Here is an 18,611-nt window from a genome sequence, read left to right as displayed (position 1 = left end):
CCCTGCAGGTTTAGTGCTTGCCCTAGAATAAAATAATAAAATACTGTATACTAAAACTTTTTAATAAAAGTTTTGAGCACTTTCTTCCTATTGGACCTGCATTATTCTTTAAAAGTAAAATATGGCCTGCCAATTAAAACAATGTATTAAATCAGTCTTTGAAATGACATCATAACAATATTTGTAAGGCTGAATAATGGGAATGCTAACAGGTTATAGAGATGCAGTAAGCTGTAACAAGGAAAACTGTGACAATTCAGTGGTATTGCAAAACAGTGGTTTTATATACATGTATATTTTTTTTTTTCAACACGTCAGTCGTCTCCCACCAAGGCAGGGCGACACAAAAAGAAAGAAAAATCTCAAAAAAGAAAATACACCTACCATCCGACTTAAGACCTGCTCGACATACGACCACTCGACTTACAACCGTGTTTTTTATGCCGAATTTCTGGGAAATAAATCCTCTTCAAGGGGGGCTCCTTGTTGTGGTGAAGAGGCTCTTGGTCTGAGGAATCAGACCTGTCGGTCTCCTTCCTCAGACCTAACCTAATTACCCCCCAATACCCCCCTCCCTATCCCATCCTCCCCTTTTTCCTTTCCTCCTCCTCCTCCCCACCCCTCCCTTTTGCCCTTCCTCTTTTTGGCCTTTGGGATTTCTCCCACAGGCACGCTAGTTCCTAGGTAGGGGAAAGGATACCGGGGTCCATCCCATTCCGTTAAGGTTCTTGGCGGTGGCGCAGTTTGCCGTGGAATCTGGATCGCCTGGGGATGTCCCGATCCCTCTCCGGTATCCCGGAGTAGCTTTGGGTGTCTTTCGGGCGACGGGTGTATCTCTGGAAGCCACCTTTCGGATTCCGGGGGTGGTGGCCGAAGGAGGTATGCTTTGTGGCAGATATCCGGCCGCCCTCTCTTTTGTCCACCGAGGTAGCTCGGCAGATGTGAGGTTGCTATCCTGGATTGCTGGTTTACTGGCATGAAGGGTAGGGTATGGCACGGGTTCCATGCTGCATCTGCGCTACTAGCGGTGCTGAGGTCCTCCTGGGTGCGGAGGGAGATTTCTGGCCCTTTCATTCCTCCTGGGAACTATTCCTCCCCGCTCCCCCCTTTTTTTATTCTTTTTTTTATTTTTATTTTCTTTTCTTCTTTTTTTTCTTAAAAACAAAAAGCAAAGGAGTAACCTAACCATGGAGAACCCAATCCATGAACCTGGTACCCCCGGGCCCCTTCTTGATACCGCACCCCATTCTGACCCTGCCTTGTTTTTAGACCACTCTTTGGACACTCCTGATGCCCCTGTACCTCTTGTTGGTGCTGTTTCCTCACCCGCTTCAGGTACCGGGGCTTCGACTGACTCCTTCAATTTGTCTGACCTCCGCTCTCCTTTGACTATGCTTCCGGCCTCTCCCTCTACGGTACGGCAATTTTCGAATCACCAGCCCATTTCACGCCGGACCAACTCCGGTCCTACTCCTAAACGCCAACGTCAATCTCCAGATGATGCTCCTTCGTTACCTTCCCATTCTACTCGGAAAAGACTGACACGTCATGCACTCCCTCTCCACGCTCAGTTTCGGACCACACAATGGACTAAATTCTTTACTTTAAGACCGACTTCTTCTTCTGCCTCTCTTTCTGACCATAGTATTGGCAAAGCGCTCCTGCGTCATGTTGGTAGAGATATTTCATTTCATGCTCTCAAGAGCAGTACGCGCATCGTCACTGTCCAGAATGCTACCCAAGCTCATGATCTTTCTCTCCTTTCGAATATTGATACTACTCCTATCACTATTGAAAAACATCTTTCTCTCAATTCTTGTAGTGGTACTGTCATTCTGCCCCATACCATAGTCCAACAGAATTTCCAGTCATGTGGCAATGACATTCTTGAACAGCTCGAACTCCAGGATCTCCCAATCCTCAAAGTAGACACTTATGTCCTTCCTGCCCGTGGGTGGAGACGTTACCCTTGCAATGTGGCTCGTTTAACTTTTGACAGCCGAGAACTCCTGTCCTCTGTATATGTCGCGGGACATCGGTTACAAGTTCGAAAGATGATACACCGCAACAGTGTAGAAATTGCTGGCGTTTTGGTCACCCAGCGAAATATTGCAGATCTATAGCCGAATGCCCAGTCTGTGGTGCCAACGACCATTCTAATACATCTTGCAGTCAGGGCCGGATTACCGCATAGGCAAACTAGGCATTTGCCTAGGGCCCCGCACATTTGGGGGCCCTGCGGTCCAAGGGGTTCAGGGGCTCATCCAAGACTGCGCACATGGTGCAAGTGCAAAGGGGTCTCTACCTAAAAAGTTCAAGTGTTTGGAGAGTAAAATTGATTTTTAAAAATTAATCAAAACAAAAATAAATAATGAAATAAAATAAAATAAAAATAAATAAACCTAACCATAGATGGCAACACTCAACACGCCTTTGTTTACATCAGAACAGCTGTGTTTTCCCGTTAATGGGTGAGTATGGGAGATTCCTCTCCAATTTTCTGTAGTAATTACACATTATCTAGACTTGTACTGTGACAAATTAACTGAAGTGTTGTTGACAGACATTGATGTGTATGGATAAATGTTTGTTTTCGCCTCTAAATGTTAAGGGAGGTACCTGATAGGGTTACTTGACCAGTAAAGATGCATGGACCAGTAAAGACGCATTTTTGGTAAAAATACTATAAAGAAAAACCTAAAAACGCAAACTGACTTCCGTTTGTAGGTTTTAAAAGCACTTTGTCCTGTCTTTAAGTCTTTATCATTTCAATAACAGATCTCAATTGATTGATGTTCTACATCACTTCCGTCGCAAATGCTTAGTTTTCAAGTTGCGACGGAAGTGATGTAGAACATCAATTAATTTACTATATATTTCCCCAGAAACACATAAGCCACATTAGAAAATCGTTGGTTGGGTGAAACTGAAAATTGTCCCTGCATTCTTTAATTCTCATGTCCTTATCTATGGTGGTAGGCCATATATCATGCAAAACATAATGATTAGTTTAGTTATGAAAATGGTAATATAAATACCATTGTGCATTGTTCTTGGACTCGGTATGATTTCTGTTTAAGTAAATTGGAGATCAAGGAGGATGAATTAGTAAAATATTCATAGCCCAAATCACTAACCTAATCTATGGTAAAAGTTCTGTATATGACTCCTTTCTGGTAACGTTTTGAATTTTTAGATGCACAGCCAGAGGAAAGGGGGCTACAAGGGCCATATCCCCCCAATTGACAGAAAAAAAAATTTAATAATAATTAAAAAATTAATAATAATTGATAATGAAAAATTTGTATTTGCATGATTACAGACAGTGATACATCCTCATTATGGCATCTCGTGAACGTGATGTTGGACGTTCTTATGCGAGTGGGTCACAGAAAAGAAAGAAGAAAATTCAAGAAGAAGAACAGAAAAAGAAAGATGTAGGAAGCTGCAGAAAGATCACAGACATGCTCACGAAAACAGTTTCTGATGTTACCAGTACAGTTGAATCTGCAGATACGTCAGATCATACAGGAAGCCCTCCCTCCATTATTTCTCAGCCAGCATCTACTTCTTTTGTGTCTCCCCTCAATGTCTCAACGGACATTTCATCCACAGGATTTGTCTTAAAAGATCCTGCCTCATGGCCAAATGTAATCCCAGATTCTCTACGTAATGCTTTCATTGCAGAAAACTTCAGTCAAACTCTGAACATTGACTTTAGGAAATCAGCAAGGATTTATGATGATGGAAGTCGTCGTTGTTTAAAGTCATCTATGTTTTATAGGAAGCTTGCAAATTCAGAAACTGTGAAAAGATCATAGATGGTATACTCTGAAAGCTCAGGAAAAGTGTACTGTTCAGCATGCAAGCTATTTTCTACCAAAGAAAATACCTTCACACAGGGGTTCAATGACTGGAAAAATTCCAAGCGTTTCGAGGAACATGAAAACAGCACCACTCACAGGAGCTGCATTTTAGCCAGTGTATTTCGTGCACAGAAAAAAGGCTTATTGGATTCTCATTTGGAAAATCAAACTGAAAAAGAGCGCACTTATTGGAGAAAAGTTCTAGAAAGAGTTGTTGCTGTTGTAAAATTCTTAGCTCTAAGAGGACTTGCTTTCCGTGGAGAAAATGAGGTTTTTGGTTCGGAAAACAATGGCAATTTCCTAGGGATCATAGAACTGTTAGCACAATTCGATCCATTCTTAGCAAATCATGTGTCACGCCTTGGGAATGCAGGAAGAGGCACTGTATCTTACATGTCATCTACTATATGCAATGAATTTATTGAACTGATGACTAAGAAGGTCCTCAATAACATCATAGCAGCTGTGAAAACTGCAAAATACTTTGCAATAAGTGTAGATTCAACACCAGATATTTCACATACAGATCAATTGACATTCATTGTTCGCTTTGTCGACTCCAGTGGTAAGCCTGTAGAGCGCTTTATAAAATTCATTCCTCTTTCAGGCCATGATGGAGAAACAATGATGAATGTAGTACTGGATACTCTGCTTGAACATGATCTCTCTTGCCGTGGCCAGAGCTACGACAATGCAAGTAACATGTCAGGTAAATATAATGGATTGCAAGCCCGTATCAAGCAAATCAACCCACTTGCTGAATATGTGCCCTGCTCAGCACATTCTCTTAATCTTGTTGGGTCATGTGTTGCAGAGTGTTGTGTCGCTGCAGTTTCATTTTTTGGACTTTTACAAGCACTCTTTAATTTTTTCTCTGCTTCAACGCATCGGTGGAGTATACTCAAGTCAACCATTCATGGAGATGTCATCAAATCATTATCAACAACAAGGTGGTCAGCGCAGCATGATGCAACACATGCTTTGAAAGACAGCTTTGCTGAAATACGCTCTGCTTTGATCCAAATAGCAGAGGATGAAGACCAGACAGCAACTACAAGAAGCGAAGCACCGAGCTTAGCATCAAAATTGGAAGATTTTGAATTGGCCTTACTCTGTGTGCTTTGGGACTGTATACTGGAACGGTTAAATGCCACGAACAAGACACTTCAGAAAACTGAAATTGAAATGGCTACTTGTGCTAACCTCTATGCAGGCTTAGTGGAATTTGTAAGCTCACTTCGCAATGATGAAGCTTTTGAAATGTTTGAAGAGAAAGCTAAACTGCTGGCGAAAGACTACAGTTACCGAGCTGATCATCAGCGGTCAAGGAAGAGGAAACACAATTTTGAAGAGCCAGACAATGAAATTGTGTTGCTACCAAGGCAGAAATGTAAGACAGCTACATACTTCGTCATTACAGAATTGGTGAAAAGAAAAGAAATCTACCAGAATCTCAATGACAAGTTTGGATTTCTGTTCAAAATTACTACTATGCCAGATGCAGAATTGAGAGAAGCTGCATTAAAGTTGCAACAACACCTTTCAGCAGATGTTCAGGACACATATGTTGAAGAAATAGTTCATTTTTCTGGGTATATGAATCAGATTAAAGCTCCACCTGAAAAATGTGCGCCCTCAGCTGCTTTGAAACATTTAAGAAATGCAGGTATCTCAGAAACCTTCCCTAATGTTGACATAGTGTATCGCCTTTACCTAACACTTCCAGCTACTAACTGCGAAGGAGAACGTTCATTTTCTGTTTTGAAAAGAGTGAAAAACCAGCTCCGTTCAACAATGAGCCAAGACAAATTGTGTAACCTAGCCTTGTTGACCACTGAGTCTGATCTAACAAGAAATATTGATTTTCAGAATATAAATGGAGGAGGTGAATGTATTCAGATATTTGGGAGTGGACGTGTCAGCGGATGGGTCTATGAAAGATGAGGTGAATCATAGAATTGATGAGGGGAAAAGAGTGAGTGGTGCACTTAGGAGTCTGTGGAGACAAAGAACTTTGTCCTTGGAGGCAAAGAGGGGAATGTATGAGAGTATAGTTTTACCAACGCTCTTATATGGGTGTGAAGCATGGGTGATGAATGTTGCAGCGAGGAGAAGGCTGGAGGCAGTGGAGATGTCATGTCTGAGGGCAATGTGTGGTGTGAATATAATGCAGAGAATTCGTAGTTTGGAAGTTAGGAGGAGGTGTGGGATTACCAAAACTGTTGTCCAGAGGGCTGAGGAAGGGTTGTTGAGGTGGTTCGGACATGTAGAGAGAATGGAGCGAAACAGAATGACTTCAAGAGTGTATCAGTCTGTAGTGGAAGGAAGGCGGGGTAGGGGTCGGCCTAGGAAAGGTTGGAGAGAGGGGTAAAGGAGGTTTTGTGTGCGAGGGGCTTGGACTTCCAGCAGGCATGCGTGAGCATGTTTGATAGGAGTGAATGGAGACAAATGGTTTTTAATACTTGACGTGCTGTTGGAGTGTGAGCAAAGTAACATTTATGAAGGGGTTCAGGGAAACTGGCAGGCCGGACTTGAGTCCTGGAGATGGGAAGTACAGTGCCTGCACTCTGAAGGAGGGGTGTTAATGTTGCAGTTTAAAAACTGTAGTGTAAAGCACCCTTCTGGCAAGACAGTGATGGAGTGAATGATGGTGAAAGTTTTTCTTTTTCGGGCCACCCTGCCTTGGTGGGAATCGGCCAGTGTGATAATAAATAAAAAAAAAAAAATGATGATTTTGCCAATATGAAATCCAGAAAAAAGTTTATTTAAGAAGTGCCTGTGAATATAAACAATTCTTTACTTTCTTGAGTTTATATGATTTGATAGTCTTATGCATGATGCAATGATAACAATAATGGTCAGTGATTTATAAAGGGAATAATAGTGCTGTAGTGGTTGTGCTGAATATAATAGGTACATGATGTCACTACTTTAATAGCCTAATCTAGTAATACTATGCTGTCTTGAGTTTATTCTCTTTAAAATGCATGATTTAACAAGATAGTTATAATGGCTGTTGGTAAATGGTTTTGGTTGTCTTGATGTACTTTCCCTATTAAATTTAATCTAAATAGCCAGAATGTATTTAACCCTTTGACTGTTTCAGGCCCCTCTCTGAAACTGTCATTCTATGTCGCTCAATTTTTGAAAAAAAAAAAAATTATTTTTTCTTATGAAATGATAGAGAATCTTTTCCCGATGGTAATGACACCAAAAGTTCGAAATTTGGTCGAAAACTCGTGGAATTATGCTCCCGCGAAGTTAGCGGTCTCGGCGACATATGCGTATCGGCGATTTCGCCGACTTTGAGCCCAATTTTCAGCCAATTCCATTGTTCCAGTTGACCAAACTCATAGCTATTTCTTTAGAACTCCATTTTATCTATCAGCTGAGTACAAGAAACCTCCCATTTACTAATTTGGACTACCCAATATGGTGGTCAGAAATTGGCAATTTGGCCAATTTCACGCAAAATAAAAAAGATGCCAATTTCAAAATAGGGTCCAAAATAAACAAGGTAGACATTCGTGGCACTAAAATAACATATGCTCTGCTCATTAGTCACATCTCTAGGCCCCTCTTATATTATTATTGCTTTCTATTTTGATTTTTTATTCATACAAAAAAATACAAAATTTACTGTTATGCAGACGACTGCATTATTGTAAAAATGGTATAAATAATATCAGTGCGCTAGTGAAAGAATATTAGACTCCCCAGTTGACGTGTATTGGACGTGTGGTGTGATTTATGTACTCTTGAACATTGGTAAAAATCGAACATTTCCGCTACTTTGAGCTCAGTTTCAAGGTCGTTTTCATCGTAAAAGTAATGAAAATCATCTCTATTTCTGTAATATGTTTTCCATTTTATCACCTAAGACCATGAAAACGCGAATACAACGATAAATACTATACGAAAATACACCTCAAAGTCGGCGTTTTATTCCAAAAAAACGATCAGTTTTTTTTTTCTCATTACGCAATGTGTGCTGCAGGATTTTTTTTATGTGGTGCACACTGACCACACAGACCCATTCTCTCACATGTGGGCCTACCAGCTTTCTCCCACTTGATTTGAAGCCGCTAGAATTATTGAGTATATATACGTCAGAAACATTGGCTCGTAAGACGTATTTATACGTCGAAAACAGTCAAAGGGTTAATTAGACCTTAAACAGGCTCACACCGACCCCCCCCCCAAGCTGGAAGGGGTCGCTTCGCTTACCCGTAACTCAAAGGGGCCCCACCAATCTGAATAGCCTAGGGCCCGGAGACTTCTTAATCCGGCCCTGCTTGCAGTCAACCTCCATCTTGCCTTAATTATAATGAAGCTCACCCTTCGTACTCCCGCCGTTGCCAGGTCTACTTAAACGAACGTGAAATCCGTTGTCTCAAAGAGGCAGAAGGTCTCCCTTATGCTATGGCAGTTACTCATCTCCGCCTCCAAGGGAGACACCCCGTGTTTCTTATTCTCGTGTTACAAAACATCCCCCCACTTCTGGGGTCCCATCTTCTGCAGCCTCCTCTGTTGATACCCCTCTCATAGCCACTCCGGCATCTAATCCTTTTGCTGTCCTTGGTTCTGACGTTCTGACTACAACTCAGTCTGTTCTCACATCTTCGCGTCCTTCCTCACAAGCCCCAGTATCGACAAGACCTCGTACGACACCTTATACCAATCGCCCCTCTACTTCTCAGAAATCCAAAAAATCCACATTGCTCAAATCTTCTTTGCCCCTTCCTTCCCTTCTTCCACCTCCACACTTTACCTTTCCAGTCTCTGTGCCTAGTTCTTCCCCTCTCTCTGGGTCTATTACAAGTGTGGAGATTCACCCTCCTCCTCGTACTATGCCTTCCACCCCCGTCCCCTCCCAAGTTTCTCCCTCTTCTGCCACCTCCCAGGTTTCTGCCTCTTCTGTCCCCCCCCCACACTTCATCTCCAGTCCCTTACACTCTTTCATCCCCCAATCTTTACTTACCCTCCCCCTTCTACCTCCAATATGGTCTCCCATACATCTTTGAATTCAGAAACACTTGAAGCCATTTCAGAATATATTGCTGAGACTAAACCTTCAATGGACACTGATTCACTTCCTGTTCCTTCTCTTCCCTCTCCTCCATCTTCACAACCCCATTCTTAGCAACGCTCCGTTCCTTCGCTGCTTGAACGTCTTCCAATGCCACCACACGTTGACTTTTCTAACCCCTCTAGTCCGTAGGTGCCTTTCCCTACGGATTCCTGGTATTTTCTTCGTCGCCAATCATGGCCTATTTACAGTGGAATATCCGCGGCCTCAGGGGCAATCGGGGTGAGCTTCAGATGTTGCTTTCCAGGTTTTCCCCTGTTGGTGCTTGCTTACAAGAACCAAAATTACACTCAGCTGTTTTCCAACCTATCTCAGGCTATAATTTATTGTATTCTTCGGATCCTTTCTCAGATGGGACCTTTAATGAAAGTGCCCTTCTTCTACGCAATGATATTCCGTACTGTCAACTATTTGTCCATACCTCGCTGCATTACACTGCAGCCCGTATCCACTTGAATAAGTGGTTTACAATATGTTCTTTATATCTCTCTCCTTCTTGAGCATTTTCTATCCCAGACTTTGCCTTTCTTGTTTCATCCTTACCACCACCACTTCTGTTACTTGGTGATTTTAACGCCCACCATTTCCTCTAGGGGGGGGGGTCTCAGTGTGACTCACGTGGCATTCAGTTGGAGGCTTTTCTCGCCTCTCACCCCCTCCATGTTTTAAATACGGGTACTCCCACCCATTTTGATCCTCGTACTCATACTCTCTCTTGCATCGATCTATCAGTCTGCTCTTCCTCCACTGCACTAGACTTCACCTGGTCTGTTCTACCGGACTTACATGACAGCGATCATTTTCCAATCATTCTTACTTCTCCTTCATATTCACCACCTTTCCGTAGCCCTCGCTGGTAATTTGATCGGGCAAATTGGGACCTTTACTCGCAGCTCACTGCTTTTAGTGAGGTTCCTTCTTCATCCTCCATTGATGAGCTCCTACACCTCTTCGCGACGTCAGTTTATACCGCAGCTTCTCATTCTATACCCCAAACCTCAGGCAAGCATTCTCAGAAGTGCGTGCCTTGGTGGTCTCCTGCTTGTGCTCGTGCAGTACGTTTGAAATGCGCTGCATGGGGCAGGTACCGACACAATAGAACCAATGAGAGACTTCTTGATTTTAAGCAGAAGTGTGCAATCGCTCGCAGTGTCATTCGTGATGCTAACCGCACTTGCTGGCGAGACTATGTTTCCACCATCACCTCTGCTTCCTCTATGAGTGCAGTCTGGAAAAAAGTGAGGAAATTGAGTGGTAAATACTCTCTTGACCCGGCTCCTGTTCTACGGGTCGCCGGTATTGATGTAGCAAACCCTCTTGACATTGCCATTGAAATTGGCACTCATCTGGTCCGCATTTCCCGGGGGCTCCATCTATGCCCCTCATTTCTTTCCTCAAAGTCTCCCAGAGAGTTAGTACCCTTGGACTTTTCTTCTCTCAGAGAAGAACAGTATAATGTGCCTTTTACACTTCAGGAACTGGAGGCAACACTCTCAGCTTGCTGATCATCGGCAGCTGGACCTGATGACATTCATATTCGTATGTTACAACATTTACATCAGTCAGCCCTTGTAGTCCTCTTACACCTCTTCAATCTTATTTGGGCACAAGGAGTTCTTCCCCAGCTGTGGAAATCTGCCATTGTTCTCCCTTTCCGCAAGCCGGGTACTACAAGACATGATGCCTCCCACTATCGTCCCATTGCTCTTACTAGTGCAGTTTGCAAAGTGATGGAACTTCTGGTAAATCGCCGTTTAATGTGGTATTTAGAGACACACAGTCTCTCCGCTAGTCAATATGGCTTTCGTAAGGGCCGTTCTACCATAGACCCCTTACTACGCTTGGATACGTATGTTCATAATGCTTTTGCAAATAATCACTCAGTTATTGCCATATTTTTTGACCTTGAGAAGGCATATGACACAAGTTGGAGGCATAATATTTTGGCCCAACCCACTCCTTAGGCCTCCGAGGCAATCTACCACCCTTCCTTAAGAACTTTTTAACTGACAGACACTTCCGTGTTCGAGTCAATAATGTGCTTTCCCCGGACTTTGTCCAAGCTCAAGGTGTCCCTCAGGGATGTGTTCTGAGCACAACACTTTTTCTCCTTGGTATAAATGATTTGGCCTCTGTTCTTCCACCCAATATTTGGTCATCACTCTATGTTGATGACTTCACTATTGCTTGTGCAGGCGCTGACTGTCATCTCATTGCAGTTTCTCTCCAGCATGCGGTCGACCGTGTTTCCACTTGGGCCACCACGCATGGGTTTAAATTTTCCAGTACCAAAACTCACCAAATTACTTTCACTAGACGCTCTGTCATCTCCGATCATCCTTTGTATCTCTATGGCTCTCGTATCCCCGAACGTGATACAGTCAGGTTTCTAGGCCTTCTCTTTGACCGTAGGTTATCCTGAAAACCTCACATTACCTCTCTGAAGGCAACTTGTCACAGCCGGCTAAACCTTCTTAAAACCCTTGCTCATCTTTCCTGGGGAGCTGATCGTCGAACTCTGCTTCGCCTACATTCAGCCCTCGTTTTATCGAAACTCGATTATGGTGACCAGATTTATTCAGCGGCCTCTCCTGCTACTCTCTCTAGCCTTAACCCCATCCATTACCAAGGATTACATTTATGCCTTGGTGCTTTTCGCTCTTCCCCTGTTGAGAGCCTCTATGCAGAAGCGAATGTTCCATCCTTGTCTGATCGCCGTGATGCCCATTGCCTTCACTACTATGTACGCTCTCATGATCTCCACAATCCTTCCATTTATAGAATGGTCACCGATATTAGTAGACATTCTTTATTTGTTCGCCGCCCCTGTTTGCTCCATCCCTTTTCTCTTCGCCTACATTCGCTCTTGTCTTCCCTTCAGTTACCACCTTTATATGTTCATGTAGCATCTCACTTTTCCCTACCCCCCTGGGAAGTTCCAGCTGTTTGGGTCTGTTCTTTCTCACTCCCTTGCTCGAAAGCCCAACTGCCTATGGTGGCTTCCCGCTCTCTTTTTCTTGATCACTTCCACTCTCATTCTCATGCCATTGCTGTGTACACAGATGGCACTAAGTCTTCAGACGGTGTCGGATTTGCAGCAGTGTTTCCGGACAGCGTCGTGCGAGGGCATTTACTATCTTCGGCTAGCATTTTTACTGCTGAATTGTATGCCATTCTTGCAGCACTTATTCATATCGCATCTATGCCTGTGTCATCATCTGTGGTAGTCTCAGACTCCCTTAGTGCTCTACAGGCTGTATGAAAATTTGATACATCTCATCCCCTAGTCCTCCGTATCCAACTTTGGCTATGCTGTATCTCTTCCAAGCATAAAGATATTGTTTTTTGTTGGGTCCCTGGTCATGTCGACGTACAGGGCAATGAACAGGCAGACTGCTGCGCGGTCAGCAGTACATGACCTACCAATTTCCTATAGAGGTGTTCCATTTCTGGACTATTTTGCTGCAATAGCTACCCACCTTCACACCCGTTGGCAACAACGTTGGTCAACTCTGCTCAGTAACAAACTTCATTCTATTAAACCGAGCATAGGTTACTGGCCGTCTTCTTGTCATCAGTGCCGAGGTTGGGAGACCACTCTCTCCCGCCTTCGCATTGGCCACACTCGTCTTACTCATGGGTATCTCATGGAGAGGCACCCTGTTCCTCTCTGTGAGCAGTGTCAAGTTCCAGTATCGATTAGCCACATTCTGTTAGACTGCCCTCTCTATCAACGAGCACGCAGAATTTACCTCCAACATCGTCTTCGTTCTACTACTCTCTCTTTACCTTCCCTTCTTGCTGATGGACCCTCCTTTAATCCTGACTCTCTCACTGACTTCTTGACAACGACTGATTTTCTCCGAAAACTCTGATGATGATACCTTTCGCACTCCCCTCAGCCCTTTCTAGTTCAGTCTCTTGCTGCCCTTTACCCTTTCACCATCCACTGCCCCGCTGTTATCCGTAATCTATTACTCATCCATCTCCCTTTTGCCACCTGATGCCCTTGCTTCCTTCCTGCCCTGCAGCGCTGTATAGCCCTTGTGACTTAGCGCTTCTTTTTGATGATAATAATAATAATAATAATAATAATGGGAAATAAATACAGTGGACCCCCGGTTAACGATATTTTTTCACTCCAGAAGTATGTTCAGGTGCCAGTACTGACCGAATTTGTTCCCATAAGGAATATTGTGAAGTAGATTAGTCCATTTCAGACCCCCAAACATACACGTACAAACGCACTTACATAAATACACTTACATAATTGGTCGCATTTGGAGGTGATCGTTATGCGGGGGTCCACTGAACTGTTTGTGTTGTACACAGTGTTTATCCTAAACCTTACAGTATAAAATACAGTACTAACAGCATAAAAAGTAAAGTAAAAAATGGAATACCAAAATAAAACAATAAAATAGTCATTTAAAAAATGTGATGTTGATATTCAGTAGTAAAGTTCGACTTATGTCCATTCTGACATACGACCGGTTGGTCAGAACCAAGCTCGGTCATAAGTCGGATGGTAGGTGTACTTTCATCATCATTCAACACTTTCACCTCACTCATACATAATCACTGTCTTTGCAGAGGAGCTCAGTTACGACAGTTTAGAAGTAAGTCCCTCCAAACTGCCAATATCCCAAACCCCTCCTTTAAAGTGCAGGCACTGTACTTCCCATCTCCTGCATTCAATTCTGGCCTGCTGGTTTCCCTGACTCCCTTCATAAATGTTACTTTGCTCACATTCCAACAGCACGTCAAGTCCTAAAAACCATTTGTCTCTGTTCGCTCCTATCTAACAGACTCATGCATGCTTGCTGGAGGTCAAAGCCCCTCGCACATAAACCTCCTTTACCCCCTCCCTCCAACCTTTCCTAGGCTGATCCCTACCCTGCCTTCCTTCCACTACAATATATATATATATATATATATATATATATATATATATATATATATATATATATATATATATATATATATATATATATATATATATATATATATATATATATATATATATATATATATATATATATATATATATATATATATATATATATATATATATATATATATATATATATATATATATATATATATATATATATATATATATTTCAACAAGTCGGCCGTCTCCCACCGAGGCAAGGTGATCCAAAAAAGAAAGAAAATCCCCAAAAAGAAAATGCTTTCATCATCATTCAACACTTTCACCACACTCACACATAATCACTGTTTTTGCAGAGGTGCTCAGAATACAACAGTTTAGAAGCATATACATATAAAGATACACAACATATCCCTCCAAACTGCCAATATCCCAAACCCCTCCTTTAAAGTGCAGGCATTGTACTTCCCATTTCCAGGACTCAAGTCTGACTATATGAAAGTAACCGGTTTCCCTGAATCCCTTCATTAAATATTGCCCTGCTCACACTCCAACAGATCGTCAGGTCCCAAGTATCATTCGTCTCCATTCACTCCTATCTAACACGCTCACGCACGCTTGCTGGAAGTCCAAGCCCCTTGCCCACAAAACCTCCTTTACCCCCTCTCTCCAAACCTTTCAAGGACGACCCCTACCTCGCCTTCCTTCCCCTATAGATTTATATGCTTTCCATGTCATTCTACTTTGATCCATTCTCTCTAAATGACCAAACCACCTCAACAACCCCTCTTCTGCCCTCTGACTAATACTTTTATTAACTCCACACCTTTTCCTAATTTCCACACTCCGAATTTTCTGCATAATATTTACACCACACATTGCCCTTAGACAGGACATCTCCACTGCCTCCAACCGTCTCCTCGCTGCTGCATTTACCACCCAAGCTTCACACCCATATAAGAGTGTTGGTACTACTATACTTTCATACATTCCCTTCTTTGCCTCCATAGATAACGTTTTTTGACTCCACATATACCTCAATGCACCACTCACCTTTTTTCCCTCATCAATTCTATGATTAACCTCATCCTTCATAAATCCATCCGCCGACACGTCAACTCCCAAGTATCTGAAAACATTCACTTCTTCCATACTCCTCCTCCCCAATTTGATATCCAATTTTTCTTTATCTAAATCATTTGATACCCTCATCACCTTACTCCTTTCTATGTTCACTTTCAACTTTCTACCTTTACACACATTCCCAAACTCATCCACTAACCTTTGCCATTTTTCTTTAGAATCTCCCATAAGCACAGTATCATCAGTAAAAAGTAAATGTGTTAATTCCCATTTTGAATTTGATTTCCCATAATTTAATCCCACCCCTCTCCCGAACACCCTAGCATTTACTTCTTTTACAACCCCATCTATAAATATATTAAACAACCATGGTGACATTACACATCCCTGTCTAAGACCTACTTTTACCGGGAAGTAGTCTCCCTCTCTTCTACACACCCTAACCTGAGCCTCACTATCCTCATAAAAACTCTTTACAGCATTTAGTAACTTACCACCTATTCCATATACTTGCAACATCTGCCACATTGCTCCCCTATCCACTCTATCATATGCCTTTTCTAAATCCATAAATGCAATATAAACTTCCCTACCTTTATCTAAATACTGTTCACATATATGCTTCAATGTAAACACTTGATCTACACATCCCCTACCCACTCTGAAACCTCCTTGCTCATCCGCAATCCTACATTCTGTCTTACTTCTAATTCTTTCAATTATAACCCTACCGTACACTTTTCCTGGTATACTCAATAAACTTATTCCTCTATAATTTTTACAATCTCTTTTGTCCCCTTTCCCTTTATATAAAGGGACTATACATGCTATCCGCCAATCCCTCGGTACCTTCCCCTCTTTCATACATTTATTAAACAAAAGTACCAACCACTATAACACTATATCCCCCCCTGCTTTTAACATTTCTGTTATGATCCCATCAGTTCCAGCTGCTTTACCCCCTTTCATTCTACGTAATGCCTCTCGTACCTCCCCCACACTTACATTCTGCTCTTCTTCACTCCTAGAAGTTGGTATACCTCCCTGACCAGTGCATGAAATTACCGCCTCCCTTTCTTCCTCAACATTTAAAAGTTCCTCAAAATATTCTCGCCATCTACCTAATACCTCCCTCTCCCCATCTACTAACTCCCCTACTCTGTTTTTAACTGACAAATCCATACTTTCCCTAGGCTTTCTTAACTTGTTTAACTCACTCCAAAATTTTTTCTTATTTTCATTAAAATTTCTTGACAGTGCCTCTCCCACTCTATCATCTGCTCTCCTTTTGCACTCTCTCACCACTCTCTTCACCTTTCTTTTACTCTCCATATACTCTGCTCTTCTTATAGCACTTCTGCTTTGTAAAAACCTCTCATAAGCTAACTTTTTCTCTTTTATCACACCCTTTACTTCATCATTCCACCAATCACTCCTCTTTCCACCTGCCCCCACCCTCCTATAACCACAAACTTCTGCCCCACATTCTAATACTGCATTTTTAAAACTCATCCAACCCTCTTCAACCCCCCCACTACTCATCTTTGCACTAGTCCACCTTTCTGCCAATAGTCGCTTATATCTCACCCGAACTTCCTCCTCCCTTAGTTTATACACTTTCACTTCCCGCCTACATGTTGTTGCCACCTTCCTCTTTTCCCATCTACCTCTTACTCTAACTGTAGCTACAACTAAATAATGATCCGATATATCAGTTGCCCCTCTATAAACATGTACATCCTGGAGCCTACCCATCAACCTTTTATCCACCAATACATAATCTAACAAACTACTTTCATTATGTGCTACATCATACCTTGTATATTTATTTATCCTCTTTTTCATAAAATATGTATTACTTATTACCAAATTTCTTTCTACACATAGCTCAATTAAAGGCTCCCCATTTACATTTACCCCTGGCACCCCAAATTTACCTACTACTCCCTCCATAACATTTTTACCCACTTTAGCATTGAAATCCCCAACCACCATTACTCTCACACTTGATTCAAAACTCCCCATGCATTCACTCAACATTTCCCAAAATCTCTCTCTCTCCTCTACACTTCTTTCTTCTCCAGGTGCATACACGCTTACTATAACCCACTTTTCACATCCAGTCTTTATTTTACTCCACATAATCCTTGAATTAATACATTTATAGTCCCACTTTTCCTTCCATAGCTTATCCTTCAACATTATTGCTACTCCTTTAGCTCTAACTCTATTTGAAACCCCTGACCTAATCCCATTTATTCCTCTCCATTGAAACTCTCCCACCTCCTTCAGCTTTGTTTCACTTAAAGCCAGGACATCCAGCTTCTTCTCATTCATAACATCCACAATCATCTCTTTCTTATCATTTGCACAACATCCACGCACATTCAGACTTCCCACTTTGATAATAATTTTCTTCTTCTTATTCTTTTTAGTAATCTTTACAGGAAAAGGGGTTACTAGCCCATTGTTCCCGGCATTTTAGTTGATTTTTACAACACGCATGGCTTACGGAGGAAAGATTCTTATTCCACTTCCCCATGGATATAAAAGGAAAAGTAATAAGACCAAGAACTATTGAGATAAAATCAAAGAAAACTCAGATGAGTGTGTATAAATAAACGTGTACATGTATGTGTAGTGTGACCTAAGTGTAAGTAGAAGTAGCAAGACATACCTGTAATCTTGCATATTTATGAGACAGACAAAAGACACCAGCAATCCTACCATCATGTAAAACAATTACAGGTTTTTGTTTTACATTCACTTGACAGGACGGTAGTACCTCCCTGGGTGGTTGCTGTCTAACAACCTACTACATATATATATATATATATATATATATATATATATATATATATATATATATATATATATATATATATATATATATATATATATATATATACATGTGTATATATATTATTATATATATATATATATATATATATATATATATATATATATATATATTATTTATGTCATGTGGGTGATTATGCCTCCTACACTCACACTGTCGTCGGAAGAAATGCGCTTTCTAGGTGAACTCACATAACTGGCTTTATCGTTGGCGCTCAGCTACAATCTCTTGACCAATTATGTGAGCCAAAACAGTACTAGGACCTGGTACAAGGGTGGAAAAACCCACGGGTAGATGAGGTGAATAGTGGCGGGTGGTGGTGGTGGGCAGCGGAACAAGCTGGCCCTGTGCGCTCTCACTGCCACGCACTTCTCACCACGCACAAGGTGGCTTAACTAAATCACAATGCCACAGGGATGATGAAGACCACTCTTACCAGCATCCAAGCACAAGCGATATTTGAGACAATACTTCAGAGGAACTTGCGTGGCTTACTTCTCTCTCTCAGCTGGGTTAGGAAGCTGGGTTGGCTGACTGGCTTAACCCACGAGAATGGCTGACTGGAAGACGTGTAACGATGCACACAGCATGAAGGAGCAGGTGGATGACAGGAGACAGGCTGGATGGTAGGCTGAGGCAGGCTGACTAGCGTTCACTTCCACAGTCTGGCTTACTGACTGGCTTAATTGCAAAATCCGGGTCAACCCCTCGGAGATTGAAGCAATTAGCACACGAACTAAGCCAGGAAGCTTGAAAAACGGCTGCAACAGGCTTGCAGGCTGGAGTACACAGGGTGATGGCTGAGACGGTTCACCTCTG

General features: G+C 42.1%; 1 protein-coding gene across 8 annotated transcripts in view; it reads right to left on the bottom strand.

Annotated features, from left to right (window-relative positions):
- The window catches only part of CdGAPr (GTPase-activating protein CdGAPr), a 1,516,021-nt gene that overhangs the window by 6,205 nt on the left and 1,491,205 nt on the right, over nt 1-18,611 (bottom strand). The gene's annotated exons all lie outside the window — the stretch shown is intronic.

This window comes from Cherax quadricarinatus, chromosome 8, assembly GCF_038502225.1.
Source record: "Cherax quadricarinatus isolate ZL_2023a chromosome 8, ASM3850222v1, whole genome shotgun sequence".
Lineage (NCBI taxonomy): Eukaryota > Metazoa > Arthropoda > Malacostraca > Decapoda > Parastacidae > Cherax > Cherax quadricarinatus.
Note: the sequence above shows the minus strand (reverse complement) of the source record. Positions and strands in the feature narration are given on the sequence as shown.